This window comes from Melanerpes formicivorus, unplaced genomic scaffold (assembly GCF_026170545.1).
Source record: "Melanerpes formicivorus ecotype bairdi unplaced genomic scaffold, bMelFor1.0.p_v2 SCAF_24, whole genome shotgun sequence".
NCBI lineage: Eukaryota > Metazoa > Chordata > Aves > Piciformes > Picidae > Melanerpes > Melanerpes formicivorus.
The window spans coordinates 11,629,665-11,644,776 of NW_027142376.1; positions in this window are offsets into that span (position 1 = coordinate 11,629,665).

Sequence of the window (15,112 nt, forward strand, 5' to 3'; positions counted from 1 at the left end):
CCTTTAGGTATTCCCTAAGGGCTTCAGTTGCCTGTCTTAAAAATCCATCATAAAGCCTCTGTCATATGGAATCATAGAATCAACCAGGTGTGAAGAGACCTTTGAGATCATTATGTCCAACCTACCACCCACCCCCATCCAATCAATTAGACCATGGCGCTAGGTGCCTCATCCAGGCTTTTCTTGAAGCTCTCCAGGGACGGTGACTCCACCACCTCCCTGGGCAGCACATTCCAATGGCCAATCACTCTCTCTATGTAGAACTTCTTCCTAACATCCAGCTTAAACCTCCCCTGGTGCAGATTGAGACTGTGTCCTCTTGTTCTGGTGCTGGTTGCCTGGGAGAAGAGACCAACCTCTGCCTGGCTACAACCTCCCTTCAGGTAGTTGTAGACAGCAAGAAGGTCTCCCCTGAGCATCCTCTTCTCCAGGCTAAGCAACCCCAGCTCCTTCAACCTCTCCTCACAGGGCTGTGTTCCAAACCCCTCACCAACTTTGTTGCCTGTCTCTGGACACGTTCCAGCAAGTCAACATCCTTCCTAAACTGAGGGGCCCAGAACTGGACACAGTACTCAAGGTGTGTCCTAACCAGTGCAGTATACAGGGGCAGAATGACCTCCCTGCTCCTGATGCAGGGCAGGATGCCATTGGCCCTCTTGGCTGCCTGGGCACACTGCAGGCTCATGTCCAGCCTACCATCGACCAGCACCCCCTGTAACTGAGTTGTCTCCTTTCAGCTCCCCTTCCTCTTTGGCAAAACAACTTATTCTCCATAACAAATACACAGTCTGCAGGCACAAGGCAGCCTGTCAAATGTCTCTTCTCTGGCATATAGATTTCCAGGGTTTGTGCCCTTTGAACATTTTTTTGCACAGTATCAACTTATGATGCTTAAGAATTACAGAAAGATGAGTAAGTCACTGTGTCACATCATAGCTCATCCTTTGATAAACCACATTTACCACTGTGATATTGGAGAAGGACAGACAAACTACTGCCCATACTTGAATCCACATTCTGGTTTACATTACGGTACCGTAGGAGGATTTACAGAAGGAAATGCATGCAGGGGCTTATCCTAAGTAGCACTAAATTCTTATTTCTCTGATTTTCACTTTCTGATCTCTGATAACCCTGTTTCTAGAGCAAGTGCGGAGGAGGGCAATGAAGCTGGTGAAAGGCCTGGAGAATAAATCTCATGAAGAGTGACTGAAGGAGCTGGGCATGGTTAGTTTGGAAAAGAGGAGGCTGAGGGGTGACCTCATTGCTCTCTACAACTACCTGAAAGGAAGTTGTAGAGAGGCTGGTGCTGGTCTCTTCTCACAGGTAATTAGTGATAGAACAAGAGGGAATGGCCTCAAGCTGCAACTGGGTGGGTTTAGACTGGACACTAGGGAAAAAGAAATTCACAGAAAGAGTGGTCAGGCATTGGAATGTGCTGCCCAGGGAGGTGGTGGAGTCATCATCCCTGGGTGTTTTAAAGGTCATTTGGATATGGTGCTTGGGGATATGGTTTAGGGGTGAACCTTGTATTGGTTGGACTTGGTGATCCTGAAGGTCTTTTCCAACACTAATGTTTCTGTGATTCTTTTTACTTTTCCCACATTAATTCCAGCAAAAACTGTATCACAGTGAGAAGTTTTGGGTGCTAGTCTGAAAAAGCACCACCAGGTCAGATTCTGATACCTTTTGTTGTGTCCTAGTCTCTAACTCTGTACAGATCCTCTGGAATAATTGTGAAGCTCAGCACTGCTTCAAAAACAGAGGACTTTGACAATGATGGTAACAGGCTAATTCTGCATTCACTAATATCTTAAGAAGCCCAAACAAATTCAGTGTAATTCATCCATTATTTTGGCTGCCTCTTTTCAGAGTAAATGTGTGACCTTAAACTGCAGATTATGAAACAAATTACAGAAAATATGTTTTCCTAAGAAAGGAATCCAATGTAACCATGGAATGTGCCGTGTCAGTCTGGACTCTGTCACCTAGGAATTATTTTATATGGACAAATATTACTGGAAGGAGACAAATATTACTGGAAGGAGACAAATGCAGTCACCCTTGGGAGCCTTTTCTTATGAGAAACAAATGCTGGGCAACACTATTTTTCTGTGAGGGTTGAATAGTGATTCTTAAGGACATTCCTAAGGGAGGTGGGAAAGTAGCTGTCTGAAAATCAGCTCTTTTGCCAATTTTCTATCTCTCCTCCTCAAATACAAGCTGGGAAAGCTGTGGCAGCTGCTACCAGCAGTCCTTTTGCCTCATTTCCTCTCAAAAAAATGAAGATAATGAATGTTGCTGAGCCAGGTATATAATGTTGTTCTTGTCCTCGTGTGTGTGACAGGATTACCTCTTTCCAGCCATTAGTGACCCTGAAGACTGACTATGAAAAGAAGCAACATTTTTAGGCCATAGTCTGATCTTGTGGGGCAATATCACAGGATGGTAGAAAACAAATGCTTGGCTGTGAAGACAAGTAGAATCATAGACCTGTTGAGGTTGGAAGACACCTTTTAAGATCATCACGTACAACCGTAGAGCTCACAGTCCCACAATTACTGTTAAACAGCTATCGCTAAAGCATGTCCTTGAGCACCACATCCACGTATCTTTTAAATACCTCCAAGGACAGGTACTCCACCATGTCCCTAGGAGGCCTGTTCCAATGTTAGCTTCCTTCTAGGGTTGTTGTTGTTTTTTCCCCCTCCTCCCTTTCTGTTTTTTGTGGTTGGTTTTGTTTTGTTTTTTAATCCTGACTGAAGTGCATCTGGCTGAAAGGGGTAACACTTCTAAGAGATGACCAAAGCATTGTCACCACTCTTCTTTAAAAATATACAGCTGTCATTTATCAAAGTTGTAGCTGACACCTGGCTAGACTTGGATGATCAGATTTGCAGCACTTCCCAGAAATGCTTTCTCTCACCTTCTCCTCACTAGGAAACTATCATTTTCTTGTAGATGAGCATCTTTTCCCAGTGATTCCTGCAGTTGTCACCTCCAGCCTGAACTCCTACAAATGGGAGTGGAATCTGAAACCTGTGAATGGATCCAGAATGTGACTGCTGAATTGTTCCATAGTGTCAGGTGCTTTTAGCACAGCATGTCTGAACTTGAGTCCCTCAGCAGGCTTCCGCTTTCTCTCAGTACCTGCTAATAGTTTTGGCCAACATTTTCAAAGCAACTGAATAAATGTCAGAGACAGCTGCATACCTCTGATGTGCTTTAGATCAGGAGGTTTGGGGGAAAGTGTCTGAGAACTATTCACAATATGAATCTGTTTTAGCTTTGCTATGCCTGCACCTCTTGCCAAGGTAATTCTGCTGTGGAATGCTCTGCTGCATTCTAATCATCTTCATAAAATATTGTAGATTTCCCTATGTGATTAGGTGGGGAGTTTATTACCATATATGACACAACAGCTGGTTTGATTCAATAGCCCCCTCCTCCTTTCTCCTAGTTTTCTCCCACCAAAAAAAATAATCTTAATGAATGTTGATCCCACAGAGCATATGTAAAGAATCCCATCCAGGCAACCAAGTACTTTACATTTGGGGTATTTTATGTTCTGTGAAAGGTATGCAGATAATACTTTGTTCTGTTTAGGATTTAAGTCTTAGTAGCTGAGCTTTTTTTCACCTTCAGGCTTTTTTGGGTTTTGGTTACTTTTATTTCAAGGGAGGTCATAAAAAATTTTCATGTACTTTATGTTTTAGAACGCTTTGAATTCTGAGGTTACATAAGTGAGACTTCCTGCTGGCAATAAGTCAATTCTTGTTATTAATTCACATGGCTATCTGTGGAATATTGTTTGTGTCAAAATGCTAAGCTATAGAGATTGTCTCTGCTTCTTTGGACTAGATTTGAGGTTGTTAAGATACTGTTTTTCTGATGTGATAACAAAAACGTTGGAGTTGGTCAAGTAAAGGCAACTGTTTCCTTAAGAACACAGCAGTGTGGAAGGAGATAGTATTTACAACTTACATCTAAAACAGTGGAATAGTTTAATATTTTGGGTTATTTCAACAAGTTACTAAATCCAAGGATGGACAGGTCAAATCACTGTCCAGAGGGTAGTTTTCATATGATAGTGAAGAGTATGAATAAAAGTAGATTAAAATTAAAGGAATTCTCCATTAAAATTCACATTTTTCTTTGGAAGAGCAGAGCAATAATGTCTGACACAGAAGGCTTGGACCGAAGTGAGAATACATGGATTGTTACTGCACTGAGGCAAGACTTCAAAAAGCATAAGAGAGTAAGTAAATTGCATAGCAAAAATGCCTTTGGATTTACAAATATTAGAATAAACCTTTATTAGAATAAACCAAACCAGGTTGGAAGAGACCTTCAAGATCATCGTGTCCAACCCATCAACCAATCCAACCCACCCAAACAGCTAACCCATGGCACCAAGCACCCTGTCAAGTCTCCTTTTGAACACCTTCACTGACGGCGACTCCGCCACCTCCCCGGGCAACCCATTCTATAAGTCACTCTCGAGTCAGTATTTCCATCACAAGCAAAATTCATGGGCAAAGAAGGCAAAGCCTTCTTCCTTTTCATTTGAGAATATCTTGTAGGTCTATGAGGCCCACAGCCTGGCTGTATGGACCAGACTTAGATTTTGAAGATGTGCTTGAGTTGTGAAGTTCCAACTGAGAAACAGGGAGCTGCTTTAAATTAAACTGAGAAATAGACCTGACTGGAATTCATATGACACAAAGCTGGCTGTAAATGTGTGTCTAACGCAGAATTCTCTGGAGAAATCAGAGATTGTTGCTTTGGTTGTTCATACAGCAAGAGGACAGTTCTGTGTCTGTAAACCTCTCCCCCAATTTCCCTTTCCATCACCATCCTGGTTGCATTAATTTCTGGCTAAGAGACATCCACTGGCAAGAAAAACACTTGCTCTGCTTTGGGACAACTTCATAGCCTACACTGAATGTCTGATGAATGTAATTAGTTTAGAAAGTAGACAAAGCAAAGGCTGGTAGAAAATATGTATTTATGTACAACTGCTGATGTTTGGGGAGTAGGGCCTGCCTTTTGGTTCTGTGCATTCGGTGAGCTGGGCCAGATGAAGTTCCTTCCATTCTGTGACTCTGTAGTAAAATGAATTATTCATTCTAACAGAAAGCCATCTCCCCCTTCCTAGTAGTTATTCCCGAAGAGAATGGCAACCCCGGAGACTTTATACATAGCGTTTGTTGTGAGGTTAGTTAATCAAAGTCACACAAATACATGAGCATACATTTCTACACCCCAGCCAAACTGAAGTTTTTTGTCCAAAGCAGACTCAATGGCTATTCCTTTCAGCCATACATGGAGGATTTCTACAAGAAATTAAAAGTTAAACAAGTGAAAAAACCTGGGTGCAAATGACAGAGAAGATGAGAGAGAAGGAAAAATTAGTCCAAAACAGGAAAGCTAAAGAATGTCACTTTCCTAGTATCTATGGATTAGAGAAGAGCTGCTGCTGCCCACATATTTTCTATCTCACACTTTTTCAGAAATTCCCAGAATTCATGGCCAGAAATGACTATTAGTTAATATAATCTGACACACATTTTTAATTCCAATTTATTCCAGTAACATGTTCAGTTGCAACACAGTCATCAGCAAGTTTGCAGATGACACAAAGTTGGGGGCAGATGTTAGTCAGTTAGAGGGTAGAAAGACTCTGCAGAGGGACCTCGACCGACTGGACAGATGGGCAGAGTCCAATGGGATGGCATTCAACAAGTCCAAGTGCCGAGTGCTGCACTTTGGCTACGGCAATCCCATGCAGAGCTACAGGCTGGGGTCAGAGTGGCTGGAGAGCTCCCAAACAGAGATGGACCTGGGGGTACTGATCGACAGCCACCTGAATATGAGCCAGCAGTGTGCCCAGGTGGCCAGGAGGGCCAATAACATCCTGGCCTGCATTAGGAATAGTGTGGCCAGCAGGAGCAGGGAGGTCATAGTGCCCCTGTACTCTGCTTTGGTTAGGCCGCACCTTGAGTCCTGTGTCCAGTTCTGGGCCCCTCAGTTTAAGAAGGACATCGAAACACTTGAGTGTGTCCAGAGAAGGGCAACAAGGCTGGGGAGAGGCCTTGAACACAAGCCCTATGAGGAGAGGCTGAGGGAGCTGGGATTGTTTAGCCTGGAGAAGAGGAGGCTCAGGGGTGACCTCATTGCCCTCTACAACTACCTGAAGGGTGGTTGTGGCCAGGAAGGGGTTGGCCTCTTCTCCCGGGCAACCAGCACCAGAACAAGGGGACACAGTCTCAGGCTGCGCCAGGGGAGGTTTAGACTGGAGGTGAGGAGGAAGTTCTTCACCGAGCGAGTCATTCGTCATTGGAACGGGTTGCCCAGGGAGGTGGTTGAGTCATCGACCCTGGAGGCGTTCAAGGGGAGATTGGACGTGGCACTTGGTGCCATGGTCTAGTCATGGGGTCTGTGTTGATAGGTTGGACTCAATGATCCTCGAGGTCCTTTCCAACCTAAGTTATACTGTGATACTGTGATACATCTGCTTAATCCAAAGAGATTAAGAAATACAGAATGCACCGTTTCCTGCACCATTTTGCCCATCGATTCATCATCATTTAAGAAGAAAGAATCTACTTTAAAAGGTATTTCCTTTAAGCTTTTGGTCATTGGTTATGTAGGAATTTTTTTATTCTGGTATTTTCGCCAGATGAGGGCTGCTAATGAAGACATCCCAGTCTTATTCTAGGTAGCCCTCTCTTACCTGTGAACGCGACTTCCCATATATATATATAACAACACATAACTCAATGCTACCTATTAGTGTCCATGGAGACAGAGTATTGCTTTAACTCAAATAATTAACTTTCATTTTGTAGTTTTCTTAGCACAGAAGCTTCTTACACACACCCTCCCCATCCCTTCCTTAAAGAGCTTAACATAGAATGGACTAGACTAGACTAGACTAGACTAGACCAGACCAGACCAGGTTGGAAGAGACCTTCAAGATCATCGTGTCCAACCCATCAACCAATCCAACCCACCTAAACAACTAAACCATGGCACCAAGCACCCTATCAAGTCTCCTCCTGAGCACCTCCAATGATGGCGACTCCACCACCTCCCCGGGCAGCCCATTCCAATGGGCAATCACTCTCTCTGTATAGAACTTCTTCCTAACATCCAGCCTGACCACTGCCACAATACATCTAATGTGTGATTGTGGAGATGTCATTCTGTCCCCTCACCATTCAGCTGGCCTTGTAAAATTATAATCCATTTGGATGATAGCTGTACTTTCATTGCACTTACTTTTTTCTTGTACAGAGGCCTGATCACATTTGCATGTCTTTGTGAGAGCAAACACTAACAATTGTTGAGAAATCTCTGATGAGGACAGGGAAATGCTGTTTTCTTCAGACTCTGCAAGTAGAAAGATACAACAGTTCCAATGCTTTGTAAAATCTCCAAGTATAAGCACTGGCCACGCTTTTTATTTACATATGAGAACTTTATTTGAGATGTGGAAAACGTCAACAAGGAAAATAACTTACAAAAACAAGCAGGTGTCACAAGTTGTTTACAGTTACCTATGCAATTCTTTCCATCTCCATCTGTTGAGATGAATCTTTTGAACTCTGCCACAAAAGCTACTCTGCTCTTCAAAGCTGGTAGTCTTTAAAGTTCTTGAAGTGCTAATAGCCACCCTAGTTACTGCTGGTGTTAATGAAAAATCAAAAGTTAATGAATAAAAGTAAATAGCATGTTTTCTTTAATAGGAAAGCTGCATGCTTTTGAATTTATTGTCATTTCTTAATTGAAATCTGGAGAAGATTCTTCAGGCAGTTTGAAATTCAACTGTAGTGGTTTTCTAATTATTCCTCTGCTCAGTCATTTTAGGGGCAAAACGGGGTGTGCTGAGGGAAGAGGAATCTAAACAGAGAGATAAACCCCTGAGAAAAATCTAAATCTTTTTAAAATACTTTAATAGGATGTACTTAGAGAATGAAATGTCATTCACCTTTAAAAAACTACAAGAGATATCTTCCTTAAAATTTCCTAAAATAAATAAAAAAAAAACCCACCAAAAATGGAAAAAAAAAAACCCACCCAATCTCTGTTCTTCCTAATGTCATGGATAAAACAAACTCCTGGGAAATACAGGACTAAGCTGACTGAGTCAAGAGATCCTCTCAGGGAAATCATAAAAAATGTTTGTTCTGCAACTTCCTCACATCAGGGAAACCTGCTACATTTGCTCCTTCCCTGTTTTGCTTCCTTTGTGGAACAGCAACACAAAGGAGTCATTTCCCAGGGGTGTCACAACAAATCAATGTATGGATCCGATGGCCGTAGCTTGTGCTGAAGGAAAACAGCATTCCTGATCCCAGCATGAGAGTTAGAATAGAATAAACCTTTATTAGAATAGAATAAACCAAACCAGGTTGGAAGAGACCTTCAAGATCATCGTGTCCAACCCATCAACCAATCCAACCCACCCAAACAGCTAACCCATGGCACCAAGTACCCCATCAAGTCTCCTCCTGAACACCTTCAATGACGGCGACTCCACCACCTCCCCGGGCAGCCCATTCCAATGGGCAATCACTCTTTCTGTATAGAACTTCTTCCTAACATCCAACCTGAACCTCCCCTGGCGCAGCCTGAAACTGTGTTCTTGATACCCAATAAGATTTCAGTAATTTGGGCTTAATTACTGTCATCAGAAATTACAAAATCATCCAGAGTAAATAACAATAAAATAGTTCCTGGGAAGAGGTTTAGTATTTTGCTCTAGTATTAAAAGCAGCACCTTGCTAGTTGAGCTAAAGGAGCACTAATACATTCAATATTTCCACAAAGATTCACACTGAATCCTGATTGTCTAATGCAGACTGACATAGAGACAAATAAATCCACAGATCTCTCTCTTAAGACACTGATTTAATCCATTTGCTTCTGATTACCATTCAAAAACCACTGAGAACTGCATTGTTTGTTCAGGAAAGTAGGCTGAACACCTTTGAATTTGCCCGTAGTTTATTCTTTGCTTTATTCAGAGGGAGAGCTGCTCTTCTGTGGAATTAACTGTGCTAATCAAACTGCAAAAGTTCTTCACCAATCTCATTACTACGAGTCAGTTTTAAACAATGTATTTGTGCAGTGCTCCATCTGAACAATTCATGGGTACAGCAGTCTTCTCCAAAGGAAGGCCAGATGGCACTGTTGCAAAAACTCTTGCTAACTCTGCTAATTTGCATGTGTAAAATGGTAGCCCTTGAAGAGCTGCTTATTGTCACTGGTGAGCCATTGCTTTCTCGTTTCACCAGGAGAAAAAAAAAAATGCTTTCCTGGCTTTAATCTCCCTGTGAAACCATTGTAGGTAAGTCTGCTGCCACAGCAATCAAACAAAACGTTGTACAGTGCCAAGGCACTATGCTGTGAATTAATTCTCAGCACAAAACTCCAGGAACATTTTTCCACCCAGTCAAAAAGGGGTGGGACTTTTCCCTTTGCAGTCTCTTCAACAAATCTCTGTAATTGTAACAATCCCATTGCAGACTATTTTGCCTGAATTTAGTTTACTGAAAGAAAGAATGCATGCTAAGAGTTTTAAAGCACGTCTGGATGGTGTTGCACAGGTAGGAAGTATGATGTAAAAGGCTGGACAAAGTGTTGTTTGCGAAAGAGAACATGAGGTAAATATCAGCTTGTTCCCAAGTACCCAGCAGCTAACAGAACTTTAAAATCCAGAGTTTCATTTATCAGTCTTAAGATAGGGAAAGATATTTCTATTAATTACATGCATGCCCATGCTGGAGTATTGCCATCAACAGTCTTTCTGTCACAGAAGATGTAGAGACACTAACTCTCCTAGAAAAGTCAATGCACAAGGTACAAAAAGACAAGTGTCACTGACTGAAGGTGTTCACTTCTCTCCCCACCCTGTGGTGCCAGGGGTTGTTCTGCAGAGGTTGTCAAGAGCGCTATTTTGATGGCTCTGACAGAGATGCACAGGCATTCACTGCTGTTTCTCTTGATGGAAAAATTCACCATCATATTTTCTCCAAGAATTAAATTATTCCCTTGCTTAAGCACCACTTCATCTAGACAGTAAATACTCTAGCCCGTTGAATGACAAAGAGAGTCTTCAGGTACTGTGATAAATATTTGCATCACTTGTGCACACCCTGTAATGAAGCAGTTTTCTGGATAAAAGCATGAAGTATTTCTCTATGGCACAGTACTAGGGAACTTTTGCTTATGGAAAAGATGATATGCAGAAAGAGCTAAAAATATTACCTTGGTAACAAAGGACTTAATTTTATCCCGGTAATTCTCTGCCCACTTCCTAATGGCTGGAAAGCACCCCACATATCTATGTGAGCCTCACAGCTCACATGTTGTATTATGAGGCTGACCCCTTAAAAGAAATTCTCTCTGCCCCCTTCACAAATGTGAAAGTATTTTAAGTGTCTTATTTTCCAGCAACATAGACACTTAGTAGCTTGTTCCTTTCAAAACCATATTTTGTGTGTGTTTGAATCTTGAATTTCTTGTCTATACTCACATGCTAGGAGCAGTCATGGAACTGAGAAACGATCATAAACACATTAATTTATTTCCCTTTCCTTCCTTGCACAGCCTGACCTTGCGTGAATTGTAGCTTGATGTGGCAGGTGCTGCTGCAACTGCAGATTTTCTCAGGGCTCTGTTCTGATCTCTCAAGTCTGATAGAGCATTCTTGCTCTTCCTTTTTTCCTAAGCACTTGAAAACCAGCTGTCACTTTTTGGCCTCTGAAATTAAATTCATATATATGAAGGTTTCCTTCTTCCAGCACAATGAAGTTCCACAGACACTCTAAACAGAAACCTCTGGTGTGTTTCAGAGGCAACAGCAGCCCAGGAGCATTGTAGAGGAGCTAGTAATCAGAGGTCACTGAGGCTGCTTAACAGTGAGCACAGCCACTACTGATAGTGTTTCTTTCTACACGCCTGGAGAAGCAACTGTTTATACAAATAACCTTGATCACACTTTGATGAGGAAATTGCTTAACACGAATCTGAAGCTAAGCATGTTCAAGCTGAGCTCATTTCATTTCAAGCCAACTGCTGTTTCTGTGCTGCTCACTGAGCACGACCCATTCCATTTTAATTTTCCAACAACCAAGCAAAACAAATATAACTAATAACATGCACTTTAGAAAGACTCTTTTTCTTACAGCAAGATGTTTTCCAAAGTCCTTTCCAACACAGAGCTAAGAGCAACAACTGTTCTAAAAAACTCCTGTGAGAGCCTGGGGAGTGCTGTGCTCTCCGTACATAGCTGTCCTCTCCTTCAAACTGTTCTGAGCCTTCATGTCCACCATCAGCTCTCACCTGCTTGAGTTGAGCCTTGGCTTTACACAATACAGAAACATCATTGCTTTGGAATGGCTTGGCAGTCCACTCCCATCTGTTATCCTGTCTCAGTGCTAAATCTGTTAGAGGAAGCAACCCACCATCCCAGAAGCAAGTATGAGAATGTATGAGGTCAAACCGAACAAGGACTTCTTTTTGGACATTTGTTGATTTACAGGTATATAGGGAAGGCCATGTGTCTAATGAAAGAAAATGTGATCACAAGGTGGAAATTTATGCAGACCTAAGGTGGTATCAAAATGTTGGGCATGTAGGAAAATTTCTGGAAATTCCACTTGGCATTAATTTTACCTGTATGACCTTGTTTAAATCAGTAAGAGACAAAAGATTCTACTGGCTTCAAAGGGACAAAGGTCTGGCCTTAGTTTTTCTACTTACCACATTTGGAAAAATATCTAGAAATGGAGCTAAACTAGACCCCTGACCCCAGAGCTTTAAGGAAGCTTTGGTTGGAAGACAAGATTTGCAGCTGGACATTGATCAGAATGGAGCAAGTTCAAACCTAGAATGAGATCTTCTGTGAATGCTGAAGAAACTTGTGTTGGATGGATTGAGTTGCAAACTTTACAACTTGAGGCCTGTTTTCTAAAATGGTGTAGACAAAGGCCAGAAATGGCTGCCAGCTGTGAAAGGAGGCACAAAGCCCCACACCAGCTGCATACTTTGAGCAGCCTAGCTGCCTGTGTACGGTAGCATCAACATAGCAGGTAAAGCCGACAAGGAAGTGTCTGTGGTAAACCGGTTTGCAAAAGCTGAAAGTGGTGCACAGCCTTTGTAGCATAACAGTAGAAGGTTATTCTGTGGCTGCTGCAAAACAACTTCTCATTCCTGTCTAAGGCTGAAAGTGCAGCCTTTGCAAAACATGTGCTAGGCTTTGAAACCAAAGTTTGCACTAGTTCCTGCTTATTGCGTAGTGGCTTACACATTCTATCAGCACCTGCCATTTCTTAGTTGCCATCACTTCTTTCACACCTGGAAGCTCACACTGATGGGCAGCAGCCCCTGGCAACAGAAGGTTTCCAACTGCTTCATGATTCAGAAATCAAACCAGGGTACCACTGGACAAGATGTGTCCTTATCTATACTTCAAAGCATGTGAAGAGACAACAAATCCTCACACTCTCATCCCTCATCTGTCTCAATTGTACCCTGATTTGTAGTAGGCTAAAGAACTACCAAATCATTTTCTCCAGCCATAAGTCACCAGAGGCACACAAGTCTTAGAAATGGGACAAAGTTGAGCAAGAAATGTTATGTACCTTTGCAGAGAAGGCTGACTTTAAACCAGCAGTGCTCATTTGTTCCCTCAATACAGTCAATATCTGGACATAGAATCTGGGGAATTGACATTACAGAAACACCAAATTGACAGACAATACAGTGTTATTTCATCATAGACAGCTGAGTCAATCATGCATCTTTTATTAACTGCAAAGCATCTCATTCTCAGTTACATTAGGAGCTTAATATTGTAAAAGGGTAATAAAATGGGCATAAATTGCATGAAAGCTTTCTCTAATAGCTCCTGTATTGTTACACTGTTACAGAAAGCCTTGAGTATCACGGAGGCTGTGGATTAACAACCTCTCCCCGACCCTTTAATGCCCCTAAAGCTTGTCCCTGTCTACTAGATGGAATTGATATCCCTCACACTTATTGAGAGTTTCAGTTGAGCACTATGTAATTTTCACTGCCCAGCATTATAGAGTTCCAGCTAAGAATTGAAACTATTGACAGTAGCCTGGCTAGTCTGACCTGAGTTGGGGAGGGAAATGCCTGCCTTACATTCAAGCTGTTGGGATTGCACAAGAGCCCACGTTCCGACTGGGGAGATGTCATACCAGCTGGAAGATGTGGGAAAAGGCTTGCACACAGCCTGAAAACAGGGCTCACAGGCTGATTTGGTGATGGTCTCAGTCACAGAAGAGGAAAATAGCAAAACTGAATTATACTAGCTGAGTGAGTTTCTAGCCAAATTAGCCTGTTTGTTCCAGGGTCAGGTCTGTTGGAACAATATCCAATTTCTAAGGCATTCTTGATTCTCCTGTGCTGTTTGCTTTTGACCTCTAAAGTACAGTAGCCACCTCCTGTGACCACAGATCATAAAGTTGCCTTGCAGATAAAAGCTATGGAACCATGCATTTCCTTCCTGAGAGGAACAGCTGTGCTATCACAAATACATTTGTTTAAAGGTCCTGGTCAAATGAGTCAGTTTAACATCATCAGTGTACTGCATTCCTGAATAAGACAGACGTGATCTTCTGCTTGTTGGGGTGGGAGGACACTTTCCTTGGTTCTGAGGCTTTGCGGTTGAAGTATTTGGATTCCTTCAGATTAGATTTAGGGAAATACTCTATCATAGATTCACAACTCCCTTTTGTTCTAGTGGGGAAAATGAAACAGAAGGGCCTCTGTATTATGCTACTTAGGTCCTTTCATAGCTTCAGATATTTTCAGAGGCTTGGCATCCAATGTTCAAATTCTTTCTAATGAAAAGCCTAAAATAACAGGCTTTGATGATAAGAAATACTACAAATTATGCGGTAATGGAGGCAGGTTTTACAAGTAGTCATATTTTTCAGCAATTTAAATTATCTCCCAAGTACATCTGCACTAATTTGATTTATGTCTTTTAAAATGCTACTTCATCTAGACTTAGTTTGACTAGTTTCTTTGTACATGTAAAAGAGCTAAGACAAAAGATAGAGCATGCTTATGGAAACGTGCAAGGTTTTTTCCCCCTGCTCAGATACTCTTTGTGATAAGAACAAGAAACTGAAGAAAACAGCACAAAATTCTCCAAATGTCCTTTGGAACTCTTCATGTAAAGGGTTGTGTGGTGAGATTCATGGTGCTTCCTGCTTGTGGCAGGGCCAGAAGCACTGCAGGGATGTTATCTCTTCTGACACTAACATACTTCTGCTTTTGCTGTCAGGGTTATTTAGATATACACGGTGAACACAGAACGAACCAAATCAGTCAAGCTTAAAAATGGTTGATTTGCATTATAGCTAAAAGTCAGGGGTCAGGTGAACAGCAGTATCCTGAGTCTAGTGCTAATTTGAATAATAGTTCAGAACTTTATTTTGCTAAGTGTCATTCACAAGATTTGTACAGAAAGCATTGCTAAGATGCATCTTGAAGATAACATTATTCTTGTTGCCTGTGATGCATGCCGGAATTGATAACATTCTGACAGATGATTACACACAACAGATGTTTTAATTTGATTATATCTGCGAGATAAGCCTAATGCTGTGTTAAGTCCAAATGTTTTTCATGAGTCTTTCAAAATATTTTGCAATGAAAGGAACTTTTAGTGAATGTCCTTGCTTGAGATTCCGTTTGTTCTCATAGTGATGCAAATTATTACTAATAGGCTGGAACCAGTGGTTATGCATAAGGTGCAAACTGCATTTAATAGTAGCTGTAATTCTGTGTTCCATGATAACCTAAATTAAAATAGAAATATGATGCAAGCAGTGATGCAAGACACAATAGTTTAACACTGTTCCAAAGAGGACAATGTATTCTGTGAAAGATGGGCAGGACAGAGAGCACTTTTATCAAGAATGCTGAAAGATCAATACCCCATGCGATGCACCTTCAATTATAGAATCATAGAATCAATAAGGTTAGAAAAGGCCTCAGAGATTAAGTCCAACCTATCGTCCAACACCTCATGATTAACTAAGCCATGGCTTCAAGTGCCACACCC